The sequence below is a fragment of the Euprymna scolopes genome, chromosome 6 (genome assembly GCF_053919585.1).
Source record: "Euprymna scolopes isolate OS-2025 chromosome 6, ASM5391958v1, whole genome shotgun sequence".
NCBI lineage: Eukaryota > Metazoa > Mollusca > Cephalopoda > Sepiida > Sepiolidae > Euprymna > Euprymna scolopes.
The window spans coordinates 157,810,695-157,826,788 of record NC_136487.1 but is presented as its reverse complement, the minus strand read 5'-3'; the positions used below and the strand labels follow the sequence as shown (position 1 = coordinate 157,826,788).

The 16,094-nt window shown below is 34.7% G+C and overlaps 1 protein-coding gene across 7 annotated transcripts in view; it reads left to right on the top strand.

Moving 5' to 3' along the window:
- The first annotated feature begins 1,589 nt into the window (after nt 1–1,589).
- The window catches only part of LOC145278079 (uncharacterized), a 220,741-nt gene continuing 206,236 nt past the window's right edge, over nt 1,590–16,094 (top strand). For 4 of the 7 annotated variants that reach the window (XM_080130342.1, XM_080130343.1, XM_080130341.1 and 1 more), the window contains exon 1: nt 1,590–1,729. The gene's annotated coding sequence lies outside the window, so the exon portion shown is untranslated. The remainder of the gene's footprint in view (nt 1,730–16,094) is intronic. The other 3 variants (XM_080130339.1, XM_080130337.1, XM_080130338.1) reach the window with 1 other exon arrangement.

Sequence of the window (16,094 nt, the reverse complement as noted above, 5' to 3'; positions counted from 1 at the left end):
TGAAATGTTTAGACCCAAAATTGGCTGAATAGTTTGCTGGAGACCGCAAAGGTCAAATCTTTTGAACTTGGACCCCTTGGCAGCCAAATTTTCGGCCAAAAACCTATTAAAAAGCTTGCCCTATGCCTGAATACACTTTATGTAAAATTTCAAATGTTGAGACCAAAAATTGACTGAGTAACTTGGTAGAGACCGAAGAGGTCAATTTTTTAAAAAATTTTGCCCCCAATTTTGCCCCCTTAACATTTATTGTTTTGGACTCAAATCAAATTAAAATGTTTGATCCATCATCAAGTAACCTACATCTAAAATTTCAAGTAGTTAAATCCAAAATTGGCGGAGGAGTTTAGTAGAGTTTTCAAATGTCCAGTCGTTGAACTTTGACTCTTTGACAGCCAAATTTCTGGCCGAAAACCGATTAAAAAGATTTCCTAAAATCTCAATACCCCTTATGTCAAATCTCGAGTCTGTAGACTGAAAATTGACAAAGTTATTTGGTAGGGAAATGCACACACACACACACACACACACACACAATTTCACTTTTATAGATATACTAGCATGGGTGCCCGGCGTTGCCCGGGTGTTTGGAGGTGTATGCCGAGAAGAAAAAAGAAACGGTCAATTTTTTTTAACTTTGACCCTTATTATGACCCCTTAACATTTATTGTTTTGGGCTCAAATCAAGTTATTAAGTTAGATCCATGTCCAAGGAACCTATATCTAAAATTTCAAGTGTTTAGACCCAAAATTGTTGGAGGAGTTTGGTAGAGTTCTCAAAGGGCAAATCGTTGAACTTTGGGCCCTTAACAGCCAAATTTCTGGCCGAAAACCGATCACGTAGATTTTCCTAAATCTCAGTACCCTGTGTATCAAATTTCGAGTCTGTAGACTGAAAGTTAACAGAGTTATTGCGAAGGAAAATGTACACAGACACGCAGACACACACACACACACACGCACACACACATACAGATATATAGATAGATTGTTTTCACCTCCTCTATTTTATGTTGTTTTATTTTTATTTTTAACCAAATTAGTTTTTAAATAGCATTTTGAAAAATTTAATTTTAATATGTGCCATATCGTTAGATCATTTATCAGTCGAACCAAATTATCATAAAATTATGAATAGTAGCTGTTAACGTATTGTTGTTTTAATAATTTTCATTAATAAAATGTGGAAATATAAATAGCTTTGAAAAATGTCGATATCTTCAAACATAAAGATGTGCTAAGAATTTTAAGGCACTTTAAATTACTTTCTATTCAACAGTTGTTGAAATGTTTACAAATTTCTGTCATTGTCAAAATTTCAACGGATTACAAAGTTCTTTCTTTCTTTTAATTATCAAACAAACGATGGAAATGACTGGCATGTTTAAGAAGAGATCAAAATGCACTCTGGTGGATTTAATTTCGTAATTACATGATTTTTTTTTAAAAGATTTTTAAAATTTCGTTTTAATTCATCGCATTTTTTTATCTCAATAAATAATTTATTCTTTTGCTTTAATTCAAACTGTAAGTCACAAAGCCGCGAGAATCACACACACACACACACACACACACACACACACAGGATAAAACAGTTTCGTTTTTCGGTTGGTGCATTTCGGATTTTTGCCCGTTTTCTTTCAACCAAAAGAATGTCAGAGTTTTGGGTCTTGACTTTCGAAACTCGAATTTCCATTAACCGCTATTAAAAGTGATTTCCTTCTAAAAGGTATGTCTGGTCTTTATTTTAATTCGATTACTATAATTATGTGTGTTATTCGTTTTTCTTTCTTTCATATATTTTATTTTCATCGTATTTAAAAAGAAATAAAAAAAATGTCCAGTGAGCGAAGTTCGAGAAGTCACCCAGAATGAAAAAGAACGTGCCTGTTGCTTTCCTTCCTGCAATGTTGCCAAAGTGTAGAGTTTATATATTTTTAATAAGTATATATTTTTAAAAGGTACATAAATGTTGATTTACAAGAATGATAGGTCATTTTTATTTATTTTCCTACACTAAAATAAAAAGCGCTAACTTTTTTTGTTGTTTGTTTATGCTGCTGTTATTGTCGTTGCTATGTTTACGCGGAATTGTCATTAACTTTTTCATCCCTTACTTTTGAATTTTAACTTGACTTAAAATTAATAATACTGATTTAAATTAAATAATGTAAAAGCGTAGATATGGGAAATTAACAGCATCCGTTAAGTACCCTCTAAAAAGGAGGGGATTCTACTTTTTAGGCGATTACATGTGAACACCCTGACACATTTGACAAAAAAAAAAAAAAAAAACAATTCTTGGTAGTTATACAAAATACGGATCGTGCTTTATTTATTTTTTAGATAGATTTTTCAAATTAAATTCAATTTCTACAGTATCTTTTGTTTATTATCTGTTAGGTGAAAGTACAGAATAGTTATAAAAAAAAAAAGGAGAAAAAACTCTTCCTCCCTATGTTAAGAACGGGTTTCTAAATAAAGTTATTTCAGCACGGTTCCTCTTCTGCATAAGACAAAGTTCTGGCTGAGGCAGTTTTTATTGGCAATTCGAAAGCTTAACTTATTGTTCAAAGGGAGGTAACTATTTTATTAAGAATTGTAAGAAAAAATGATTTTTGGACTACTTTAGTACAATCCCAACAACAGAGTTACCACCCTTAGAACAATAAATTAAACTTCCGAATTACCATTTCATTTTTATTCCAATTCATATGCTATATTTTTGAAGCTGGATTTTCTCTACATCAAAAATGGACCTCATATCTAAATTTGTCTTGGTTCTCCCTGTTACTACTTTTTTTTTTTTTTACAAAAACGGTCATTAACAATGTTTTGTTTGTTATTAAAGTTTGACTTATCTCCAACTGATATAAACTGCACAGTAAAAATAATTTAATTAAATCATTTTTCTAATTTCGAATTATTTAATCAAATAAAAATTACATATTTTAATTGATTACTTAGTAATCAATTAAAATATCGTAAAAATTGACTTTAACTTGAAAATACTATGAAAATAAAAGGTACTTCCTTTCCACCTTAACAATCACGACTTGAAGAGATTTTCTGGTATGCTAAAAACGAATATCACATTGAGTCTTTGTCCCCCGATTGAAATGTTAGGTTTTGCATATGGTTTTCCCGGAACAGGCTGATTGCATCACCATAGTCTTCTTGGTATTGATTGTGAGACCAAAATTTTCACAAACCTCTGAGAATATGTTTGCACTGTGTTGTATGCCTGCCTCAGAGGTAGCGTTAAGGGCACAGTCATCAGCAAACAGAAGATCATTTACAGTGTCTGATGCAACCCTAAATTTTGCTTGTAGTCTCCTGAGGTTGAAGATTGATCAGTCAAATCTGTATCTGATTCCAATGCCCACATCAGCATCTCCGAAGGCATCTGTCAGCATGCATCGCAGAGAATATGAGGCTGAACAGGGTGGACAAAGGTCTCCCCACAATCTTGCACTCTGCCCATCATTCTATCATGGAACTGACGTATGATGGCAATGAATTTTCTCGGACACCCATACTTTGCCATTATTCTCGAGAGACCTTCTCTGCTTACATTGTCAAAGGTTTTGGTCAGATCAACATACGTGGAGTAAAGGTCTACATTTTGTTCTTGGCTCTTTTCTTGGAGCTGCATGGCAGCAAACACCATATCAATAGTACCACGATCCTTACGGAATCCACATTGGCTCTCTGGCAAGAGGTCTTTTTTCAGATGAACTATGAGCCTGTCCAGCATTACTCTGGCCAGTACCTTGCCTGCAATGCATAGCAGGGATATTCCCTGGTGGGTGTCGCAAGCCTGGTTGTTACCTTTATGCTTGTATAGATGTATGGTGGAGGCATCTTTGGAGTCTTGGGGAAGTACGTCCTTCTGCCAGATGATGTAGAAAAGCTGATGGAGTTTTGCTGCCCTCTTTATATGTCTCAGCTGGAATAGAATCTGAGCCAGGCGCTTTCCCAGTGGACAACAGGCAGATTGCTTTCTCAGTCTCTTCGAGGTTTGGGAGTTCATGCAATTCCTCGTTTACAATAATTTGGGGGAAGTGGGCAATAGCCTCATCACTGATGGTAGAGGAACGGTTTAGTACACTTTTAAAATGCTCCGCCCATCTTCTCAGGATCACGTCTTTGTCAGTGAGGATAGTGGACCTGTCTGCACTGAGGAGAGATAATGATTTGGATGGAGAAGGGGAGGGGGGTTAATCTGCAATAATACCACACGCATACAAACACGTATAAAATATTTGGTGCTTCTTCAAAATAAGAGCAAAAGGGGATAAATTACATTTTCATTAAAAACCGATGTTATCTATTTAATTGCCATGTTGCAATTAGTTAAATATTACAGCATTACACAAAACATGTAGTGGCGCTTCTACAGAATTGGGACAAGATTTTCAGAAATCATAAAAAAAATCACATGAAAACAATGGTATCTACATATTCCTTGTAAGATTATATTCAATGGTATCTACATATTCCTTGTAAGATTATATTCAATGGTATCTACATATTCCTTGTAAGATTATATTCAATGGTATCTACATATTCTGTGTAAGATTATATTCAATGGTATCTACATATTCCTTGTAAGATTATATCCCAAAAATTACGAAAATTGATAAGGTAGCACATTTTTCTTGTTAAAGAAAATAAAAGATAGAATTTGAAAACGATCGTAAAACACAGAGTTCAACAGGGAGGTAATTTTCCGTTTGAATTAAACAAAGATGGTGGCAATTTTTCACTTGCTAACATGATTAAAGTTTTTTCTTTTTAATAATTCTTTAATATTCAAATAATTTCGACTGCATAATTTGGAAGCTACCATTGTAATTTATTAGAATTGGCGAAAAAATCAGTTAAAACCATTGTGTTTTTTTTTTCTGAAAACTCAATTTATCGATTACAAAATCTTGTCCCAATAATGTAAAAGCATCCATGTAGTTTCATGATGCAGGGATCGGCCATATTTGTTTTAAACATGTATTGTAAACACAAGAGAGGTAACTCCCAATTTGGAATGTTAATAACGCAGAATTTATTAAAACAAAAACATAATAGATAACAAAACGATCATAATAGACATATTTTTTTTATTTTTGTTTTGGATTTTTTTAAATATAAAAATAACTGTTCAAATAAGCATGAAATTCACCTAAGTGTTTTCAGGAATTGGAATAAGACAGACTCTAGTTACTTTCCCTGCTATCATGCGAACTTTTTTTTTTTTTTTTTCAAAAACTATTTTCATTAATAATTAATTCCCTACCTTATCGTTTTTCGTAACTTTTGGGATATTTTACTAATTTCGACACAACTAAGTAGATACCATTAGCTTTAATTGAAATTCAATATTTCTATTTTTGTTCTTATTCCAAAGTAGCACCAAATAATCATATAGTAAATGAGCTTTACAAAAAGCCTAATCGCAGACTTTGAAATTTTACCCATGTAACTCGCTCATCATAAGAATCACTTGCACAGAATAGCCCTCCAAAAATTTAATGGAGATTCTCGAATTTTGTAGGAAGACAAATTCTGGACTTGGTAAAGATATGCAAACGATAAATTGGTCAATATGAATTTTAGGCACTTGTACATTTTAGGTCTTTTTCGTTTTCCAGTTTGGAACAGGGGGAGATAAATGACTGCTGAAAACTTTTTATAAATTTAAAAATATTTTTTTATTTAATATGAAAGTTTAAATTTTATAAAAAAATAAAAATAAATAAATTGATTAATGTTTACTTTAACTACAACAGAATTAACACTGAAAAGGCAGTTCTTCAGGGCAGTGGTAGAATCTGTCCTTGTTTACGGTGCTACAACCTGGACACTCACCAAAAGATTAGAAAGAAAACTAGATGCCACATACACCCGTATGCTACAAACTATTAAATATATCTTGGCAAAATCATCCCACAAAGCAGTAACTTCATGGCAACCTACCTGCCATATCTAATACCATCAGAGAAAGACGCCTACGATTTGCTGGTCATTGTCTGAGGAGCATGCATGAATTGGTGAGTGATGTATTGCTATGGACTCCACGACACGGATGCGCAAGCAAAGGATGACCTAGATTCACATACATCCAGCAAATAGCACACAACGCCAACTGTAAACCTGAAGATCTGAGGCAGCTGATGGAAGACAGGAAACTCTGGAGAAGAAGAGTCGTATTGGTCTGGGCAAGGAGCCCGTCATGATGATGACGACAGAACACCGACCAATAAAATTTTTTTTTTTTTTTTTTTTCACAAGTTTTCGGGGTTGCTGACAATGAATCTGATATTCAAATCCAGAGCAAATTTACTGTTTGCATGGTATCAATCCCTGGACCCTCGCACTTTTTTGTGCCATCGCACCGCCTTCGTTTACACTATTCTTACATGATGCGTTCGCGTGTGCACAGTGACTTCTCACATGGTGGAGGAATTTTTAGCAGACATTTGAAAGTTTTCAAAAACAAAAAAATAATTTTTCTGTGTTACATAGTTTTTGATGCTTTTAACTGATTTTAAAAAATCAAGCAGTTTACAGAAACATTTTTTTCGTTCTTTTTTTTAATCTAACGGTACCCAGTGTAGTTTATCCTCTAAAATAATTCAATGGTCTCCATTAATTTGCTGTTTTGATATCCGATTGTAATAGAGCTTCTTAATCCAGCAGCTTCTTTCAAGAACTGCATGTGTAACATGGTGCATTTGATTGCATGGGAGGATATCAGCAGCAGCAAGGGATGTCTGGCTTGCGAAGGGATTAGCAGCAGCTAAAAAACGCGCATATGCAAATTGGGAAGTGTGTATGAGAAGAAAAGGTGGGGGGGAACAAGATGAAAAAATTTACTACATGGTTAGGAGAAACAAGGTCGGCATCAAAGAAAATGGACGTGTAAAGTCGCAGCCAAGAAATGGCTGACTATGACCAGCGTGAGGTCGGAAAAGAAAAGTGTACACCAAGCAAGATGGACGATGGCAAGAGACTCTTAAGTGGTGTTGAGGCGGGAGAGGAACAGTAATAAACACTTTTGTTAAAAAGGAAACGATGCCGACCCAGATTTTTATTTATTTCCTTTGTTTATTTGTAACGGCAACATTACGAACGCTTGTTGAACTTTTTTTTACTGATTGATTTCCTCCTACCTATAACCTTGGCTTTCTTAAGACTAAGCCCAATAGGCATTTCCTGTCATTGCGATAATCCTTTCATTTTTGCTAATCTTACATCAAGTGGCTTCACGTCATGTCTGGAGTGATTTCCATAAAAATATTTAAATATGATTCTAAAGATCATCTCGGCTAGTTGCTTCAGTGTTAATCACACTGATTTCTCCACAAAATTGTCCACACTTTAAATTATGACCTATAAGTTATACACATAGAGAAAAATACATTTCAATGTGTTATTTTATTTGTGCTGTCTGAAGTAGTGGGTAGGGAGAAATGCTAACCCTCTACCACCCTCCCATTTATAATCTTTCTATCAATCTAGATGCAAACAAACAAAACTGTTTTTCTTGGCTGCTTTCTTCATTAGGCCTTTTAGTTCTTTGACTTCTTTTCACCATTCAAGGAGGCGGGTGAGAAAAAGATCTTGACATTCTGGTCGACTCCTTCTTCAAGCCATCTGAATATTGCATTCAGGCTGTAAACAAAACAAGAACTCTATTTATACATTAATTTCTGAACAACCTAATAGAGAGGTTGATAAATGATCGAGATAAATTTGTTACATGGAAAAGACTATCCCCTTCCTCTGTAAATAAGAATACTAGATAAGTGAAAATGATATTAGGATAAGCCTAGAATCGAACCCTGTAGGCAAGTGTTAAAGATAATGGATAATGGAATGTTAGAAATTAAGTCTATTGTAAATTCTATTAGAAATAGTTCAATATTGTTTCTATCGGAAAAAGAGTCAATTGTCCATTCTTTAGAAATCTAGATATTAAATAATGTCAGTTAAATGACTGCACAATGCGAGTTAAATTATATTGTTTAAAAATAGGTTAAATTAGAATTGAGGATTCTTTTGTTTCTCAAAAGTCTGCTGGACAAACATATGTAAAGCCACGTGAAATTAGTCGCGTTTGAAAACACACTTATGACGTCATAAACAAAGGACATTTCTCAATATAGGATTCTATGGGTTCAGAGTTAGTCAGTCAGTAGATCAGCCAAGAGTTAACATAGTCAGTTGGGTAGGAGAGTCCCTTAGAGGATAAGGGTAGAAGATTTAGACCATGTAGATCAAGCTGAATTCCTGACGTCATTGACCAGCCGATCAGATGAATAAAAAAGTCATTATGTTGTAACTTGTCTTATGTCATCCTTTATCACGAACGAAAGGTAATTTTGTTTATCATCTTATAATGAACATTGTGTAACCCTTCGAAGATTATGTGTCCTCCCCTCCAACATCATAAGTGAAGTATCTCCTCCTCCTCTCTATATGTGTATAAGAACTGTTGTTGCATATGTCTCCCAGTCTGTAGTCCCCAAGAATCATCCCAGTCAGATATAAATGTCTTCTCTCCCTCATCATCACTATTATGTCCCCAATATGAACTCCCGTCATCTTTAAATATGAAACCCTGACTACACAACAGATTGACAATCGTATTACAAATGTGAGGAGCATAAATAGTGATGTTTGATGGAGACGTGATATATATTTATTTATAAAGTAATGGTTGTGTGATTCCAACGAGAGAAAAATGTATATTTAAAAGATTGTAGCCAGCAACAATTGTTGCATTTCTATTTACTTGTCTCATTATTTATGTATCATTCAAGCACTACCATGTTTGAATATATGGTTAAGTGGCAGTTTTAGTCATTTATAACTGCTTTAAAGCTTCATTGCTCACTCATTTTTTTACCAAATTTCAAATAATTATTACATCTTCTCAATTTTTTTTCAATTTTCGTTCAGTAAAACAAAAGTTATGATGAATTTTCTGGTGTTCAAAATCGTAAAAATACGTAAAGCCATGAGCGACACTTTTTATGACTGGTTTCCATAGCAACATCATTACTTCAGCGACTACTGTTGTAAAAAGAGAAGTAACTGATGAAACAGACAGAATGAAAGCATAAAAAGGGAGATAATTGAGGGGGTATTTTATTGAAAGCAGACGAGTGCTGTACATTATTGCATATGTTTATGGGGACAAAAAAATAAGATTGAAATTAAACAAAGAACAAGTGAATTTATTGGAAACCTGGAAAAATCATGGATTATAGAAAAATGCGAGCATGAAAAGTAATATGATTAAGCTTAAACATGGAAGAGTAAAGGACTAGTTGTTAAAACTGGAAAAGAAAAGGACAAGATATTCTAGTAAAAAATATAATAAATTTATAACTTAGAATATTGCATCATTAAGAATTTTTTTTTAAATTCAATTTATAACATTATATAATCAATTCTTAATACTACGATATTTTAAGTTATGAATTATATTTTTTATTAGAATATCTTGTACTTTTCTTTTCCAGTTTTAACAACTAGTCCTTTACTTTTCCATGTTTGGGCTTAACCATATTACTTTACATGCTCACATTTTTCTATTGTATGTGGGTGTATGTATGTTTATATTAGAGATCGATATTGTGCCTATCTAGGCCCTCATAGTGAGACAAGTAAATAAGAATGCACAAACACACACACATGTGAAAAGAAGAAATCAGATTCTAACCCATACATACATGCACACAACTACTCACTCTTACATACACACACGCACTGATACACGCACATCACAAAGGAAAAAAAAATCATAAAATATTCATCAAATATATTTAACACCTCCCACCCACCAAATAGATTTAACACTGACCAAATGAACTCTTAACCTATCCCACTGGAGACATTCAGTCTCATATCCACATATTTCGAAAGCACAATCGTGCCAGCTGAACTAAAATGATTTCCAAAAAAGAATCCCATAAACTTTTCACCAAAAAAAACAAACTTGGAACTAAAAAAAACTTTTAACTAAAAAATATCTGAAGAGAGTTAACTAAGGTTTGAAATGCATTATGAAAATATTTAAAAATGATAAGTCTGAAAAATTAATTGTTGCTGGCTACAATCTTTTAAATATATATGTATATATTTTTGTGCAAGACAGTCTCTACTAAACTACTCTCAATTTTTGGTCTACAGACTTGAAACTTGATATGTAGAGGATTCAAATCTGTGGAACAAATTCAATTTGTTTTTTAGCTGCTAAAAATGTTTGCTAAATGGCTAAAAATGTTTGCTAAAGGGGTAAAAATGTTTACTAAAGGGGTAAAAATGTTTGCTAAAGGGGTAAAAATGTTTGCTAAAGGGGTAAAAATGTTTGCTAAAGGGGTAAAAATGTAAGAAAATGGAATTTGGCAGGCATAAATCGACTAAATGTGTACCTTCAAATGCACAAATGTACATTTATATGTATAAACTACGTTAATTTTAAGTTTTCATATGCATATGGACTTGGCTTAGATGGTAACAAATAATGCTGGAGAGATACGTGTTTTGATTTTAGCTGATGACACCCAAGTCATTTTTTTTTTTTTTTCACTTTTGATATAACTACTATATATATGGCGAGAGAATTGGCTCTATAATAATAAATATGAAATCTACATAAATTAAAATATATTTAATGACCGGGCAACGCTAAGTAACTTGATAGTAACAGATAAATATGAATTGAGATTTTGTGTAAATATTTATTAATATTCAAGATAAGTTAACTTTAAATACTTCTAATATTTCTCTCTGAACTTTCTTTCTACAATGAAAACAAATGATTCTTATTAACTTTCAATCAAATATAATTTATATAATTGAGTGGGTAAGTTTAGATTATGATTATGAGATCCATGGATAATCCATGGCCTTTAAATTATCAACTCTGACTTCTTGTAGACTACAATGTATTGTGGACTAATTTACTGTGGGGAGGCATGTGAACCCCCCACTCCACCCCACCATCCACCCAGTACACTGCAGGAGTATGGGGGGGGATTCCTAACTAGAGCAGACAACCAATCGATTTGATTAAAAAATGGGCGATTTCGATGACAATAAAAATATAGGATGGTTGAAAATTTGTTCAACGTTGGGTTTCCCTGCTAGTTCTACATAAATACCAAAAACTGATTAATTAATGAATTTCATAAGTGTTAAAACTTGTTGATGCAAGAAATTCAAAACTATTTGGAGATGAATATATAAGCAGTTCATTTTACACATGATGGGCGTAAACGTTTTTTATGGAAATATTTTTGTGCTCCATGACTAAATACTTTTTAAAAAGGATAAACATTATTTTTTAAATATATTATTATACAAAACAAAAATCAGCCCACTAAATAAATTTGGAATATTCTTTTTATACACAAAAAATAACAAGTTTTAATAGAATTTAATGAATTTAAAAGAAAGAAATGATGTTAATTCTTATCAGATGGTCACAATCGAAGCTATAATTTTGCAAAGTTTGTTGAATATTATATTGAAAACTAAAGATATCCGCAAAATATATGAATGATACTGTATGAAAAAATTAAGAGACCAAATTGAAAAAGAATTCATATGGAAGTTATTTGTTTAAGTTTTAAAAACTAAAAAAAATAATCTTAAATTTTCAACTTTCTGACTAAAAGTTCATTTTTTTTTTTTTTTAGATCTTTTATAAGAAAATATAGTTAAAAGAAAAATAATTCAACATAATGTTTGTAAAATTGTAAAAAATCTCATTTAAAAATTATTTTTAAATTAGTGCATTTTTAACTTAAAATTAAAGTCATGTGAGAAGTTGCCTTATGCTGAATGGCAACCAGTGCCTCCCTTACTAGAGAGCTCAACCCACAGGTAGACAAACTGCGAGAGCTATTTGAGGACATTTTTATTATCTAATACATAAAAGCCAAAATGTGCGTGTGTGTATGCCTGCCAAAAACTTTCAACACACGCAACCAACACTGACAAAATTGGTATTATTTGAAAGGTCAGTCTCTCAGACGACAAATATCCGAAAATTGGCCAAAAACATTAATTTTCTGACCATCAGCTGAGCCATTTTTTTACAAGGAAGGGTAAGTTTTTTCATCAACATTTTTGCAAAATCATCATACACCTTGCAATGACTAAGCTTAATTTGTGACATTGTATGCTGCGGTGGGTGCAGTGACTAAATCATTCTCTTTTTTTCACTTTCTTTTCCTCTTCAAGCCTGACTGCTTCAATTTTTTTTTTTTTTCTCTTCATTGCTCAATACCCTTACCATAAAACCTCTCCATGCCCGGGCAACGCTGGGGACCCCCACTAGTCTATAGTATAAAGCTAAAAAGATTTTTGCAAGTCACACACGTGCAGAAAACTGAATGTATGTTTAAAAAACGTTATTTTGTTGCATCATGCCATCATAAGTCGTCATGGCTGTGACAGCGAGCATGTTTTCCCTTTTCTTCTGCATTTCAGGTTCGAGCTTGCCTACTGCGGCTATTTTTTTTTTTTTTCACAGTCGCACGTGAACTCGTTTCTATTTTGATTGAAAGAAAAGTTGTTTTGATTCATTTATTGGGGGGGGGGCAGCGTATGGGCTACTGAAAATTCTTCCATTCTTTTCTGGGGGTTGCTCAATATTCTTAGTATAGCAGCTGTGTCCAAACCAAACTTCATGTCCACCCGGGCAACACCAAGTATCCATGCTAGTGTTACATAAACAACAATATTTTAACAAAAAAAATGTATATATTTAAATAAAATTGACACAAATATCCCTGACGATACTTCTTTTATTTCACAAATCCACTGTTGACTTTAATGACTGATTTTATTCAGGCTCAAAACTGTCCACAAACTGAAATTAATTCAGAAGTCACCTGGACAAGATCAGCCTTTAGTGAAGCTATGGTACTACGTGGATGTCGACTAGTCTCCATTTCAACAATGCTCCACACGTTCATAGAATAAATTCATAGAATTTATATTTGGTGAATTAGGGGAGCCCACATTAGGGGTTATATAATCGTGAAGATTTTTTGATAACCAGTCCTGGGTTAGAATGGCTTTGTAAAAAGGTGCGGGTCTTGTTGAAAGATATATCGGCTTTGTAGTTAGCAAAGTGTACTCTTTGGTGTCCAAAATGAAAATTATTACATTCGTTTCTATGCAACTGGATCTGTGCATCCATCTGAATTACTAAAAGCAAACAATGTTTTGTGCCAATCAGAGAATTTTCTAAATTTATTCAAAATGACCCTTTTAGATTCTTCTGTAAAATGTTGAGCCAAAATCATGACAGAGCTAGCATCTATTTTGCTTCAGCACCTCTTCCTTCTGTTGGGTTTGGGATTTCTATCTCAACTCATAGGAGGTAATAGCGGTTAAGTAGTTAATGAAACAGAGTGACGACCTGGGTGTTCCATGTTCAAATCGTCCGTTCAGACCCAGAGATAATTCACGGCCCTTAAATTAGCAACTTTTACTTCTTTGATAACTCGGCTAATGCATCTCCCTTGTTCTACAAAGATTATAAAAATATCAGCAAAAATTCTGTTTCCCTATCTATGTAAACTTATATTTGAAACATGTATAAAATATCTTTTTTGTGAATGTATGCTTTTGAATTCATCGTCGTAACATTTTCTCTCGCTCTTACATTTAAGTATAAACATTAAAAACAGTTTTCATTAAAAATGTTCCCCTAAAAAAATCCAAAGCTTCTACCGTCTACTTTATTGATCCAGGGTTTAACAATCATTTTAAGATCAAGAGATCCAGCAGCATTGACCCTAAAACCTCGTCAGAAAATGTATGAGACATGACATGAACTACACTACTTATAATTTCTAAAACTATCACAGCAGACAAATATTTGGTGTATGCATCACTTTGGTTACTTCAGGAGAATAAGAACACATAGGCACGGTTAAAGGTAGCGTTGCTATCACATCCTTTATCTTCAAGCGAACCTTATGAACAGTTATGATTTGGCAATATGTAAAAAGTTCCTATTTACAATGCCTCCCGACGGGACAGAGTTAGACACCAGGGTCGTTTTTTAACATGGAGAAAAGGAACAAAAATAAAAATTGTCTCAGGCGTGAAGGATTTCTCCTCCACTGACAGAGAACAAGAAATTGAAGTGCAACATCTGAAGAACAGATGGTATTTATTTACTCCCCCACCGAGCAAATTAGGCACAAGGCCGATTTTTAATGTGAGGAGTGAAGGGGAAATGGGGACCAACTCCCCGGGGAGTAGGGGAGCTGGATAGTGACAATTGGTATGAAGGGTTGCCCCTACATTGACCAAGGTCTTATCTGTGGGGTCGCCCCCACATAGGGTCTTTGCTTGCAGTATCTGCCGGAACAGATGGTATTTATTTGCTCCCCCACCGAGCAAATTAGGCACAAGGCCAATTTTTAATGTGAGGAGTGAAGGGAGGGGGAAGGGAAAAGGGGACCAGCTCCCGAGAGGTGGGAAATGGGAGCTGGTTAAAGGTCAGGCATGTGGGGTTGCCCCCACATCTGGTCTTTGCTAGTCATAGCTAGTCATAGCTTGCAGTATCTGCCGGAACAGATGGTATTTATTTGCTCCCCCACTGAGCAAATTAGGCACAAGGCCGTTTTTAATGTGAGGTAAAAACCAGCTCCCCTAAAAGTAGGCAAAAAGGGGGCACTCTGGTTACCAAAAATAATAATTGTCCCAGTATAGAGGGTTTCCCCTCCATTGACTGGTACAAATTATCTTAAGTGCAGTATCTGCCGGAACAGATGGTATTTATTTGCTCCCCCACCGAGCAAATTAGGCACAAGGCCAATTTTTAATGTGAGGAGTGAAGGGAGGGGGAAGGGAAAAGGGGACCAGCTCCCGAGAGGTGGGAAATGGGAGCTGGTTAAAGGTCAGGCATGTGGGGTTGCCCCCACATCTGGTCTTTGCTAGTCATAGCTAGTCATAGCTTGCAGCATCTGCCGGAACAGATGGTATTTATTTGCTCCCCCACCGAGCAAATTAGGCACAAGGCCGATTTTTAATGTGAGGAGTGAAGGGAGGGGGAAGGGAAAAAGGGGACCAGCTCCCGAGAGGTGGGAAATGGGAGCTGGTTAATGGTCAGGCATGTGGGGTTGCCCCCACATCCGGTCTTTGCTAGTCATAGCTAGTCATAGCCAGTCATAGCTTGCAGTATCTGCCGGAACAGATACTACACTTTGATCCCGGCCCGAAGGCCAAGTAAAAAGTCACTAATTTCTAAATCATCGTTTTGCAGCTTAAGCAACTATGACTGCTTTTCTTTTCATTTCTTGGGTTAACATTTTCCTCTGAATCGGCTATCTGAAAAATAAAATAAATATAAGTATAGTTATCAAACCTCTATAAGAATACTTAAGGCTGCAGAGTTTTAACTAAGGCAATCAATTAACATCTATGCAATGTTCACGACTCACGCTCGTGCGAACACTCTAGATTACCTACTATACTCTCCCGAATTTGCCTGCAGCAGTTGTTTGGTGGCCTTGAGCAAAAGGTGGCTTCGTAGCTGTGGTTCAAATCTCATGAATTGTTACCCTACACTGATGATTGCGTAAGGATGAAACACTAGTATCTGTAGGTAAAAATAAGTAATTATTATTTAATTATAATTATATACCAATGATTTGAATATGTAGTGTACTTAACACAATATGTACAGAAATAGCTGTGATGCCCCCCCACCAAACTTTCACAAGTACTTGTCTAGCTACATCCACTTTCAGTAATTTTTCCCAATTTCTATTTGTGCCTAAACCTAACCGCAAATTTCTATGAACAAAGCTTCTTTCCTAGAATTGCCCGCTTGTAGAACTCTGTACCGCTGACCTGCTTTCCAGCTAACTACAACATGGTCATCTTCAAGTTCAATGTAAGCAAGTTCTTGTTGAGCCGCCCCCTTAAACAATCAAATTCTACCCAATTTCCAACATTAACAATCACTGTTGTCTCAGTGACCACCTTATACTCATTAACTTTTAACTGGTGTAGACTTTATAAGGCGGAGGGGAGCAGTTTTTCAACCAGTTGATGTA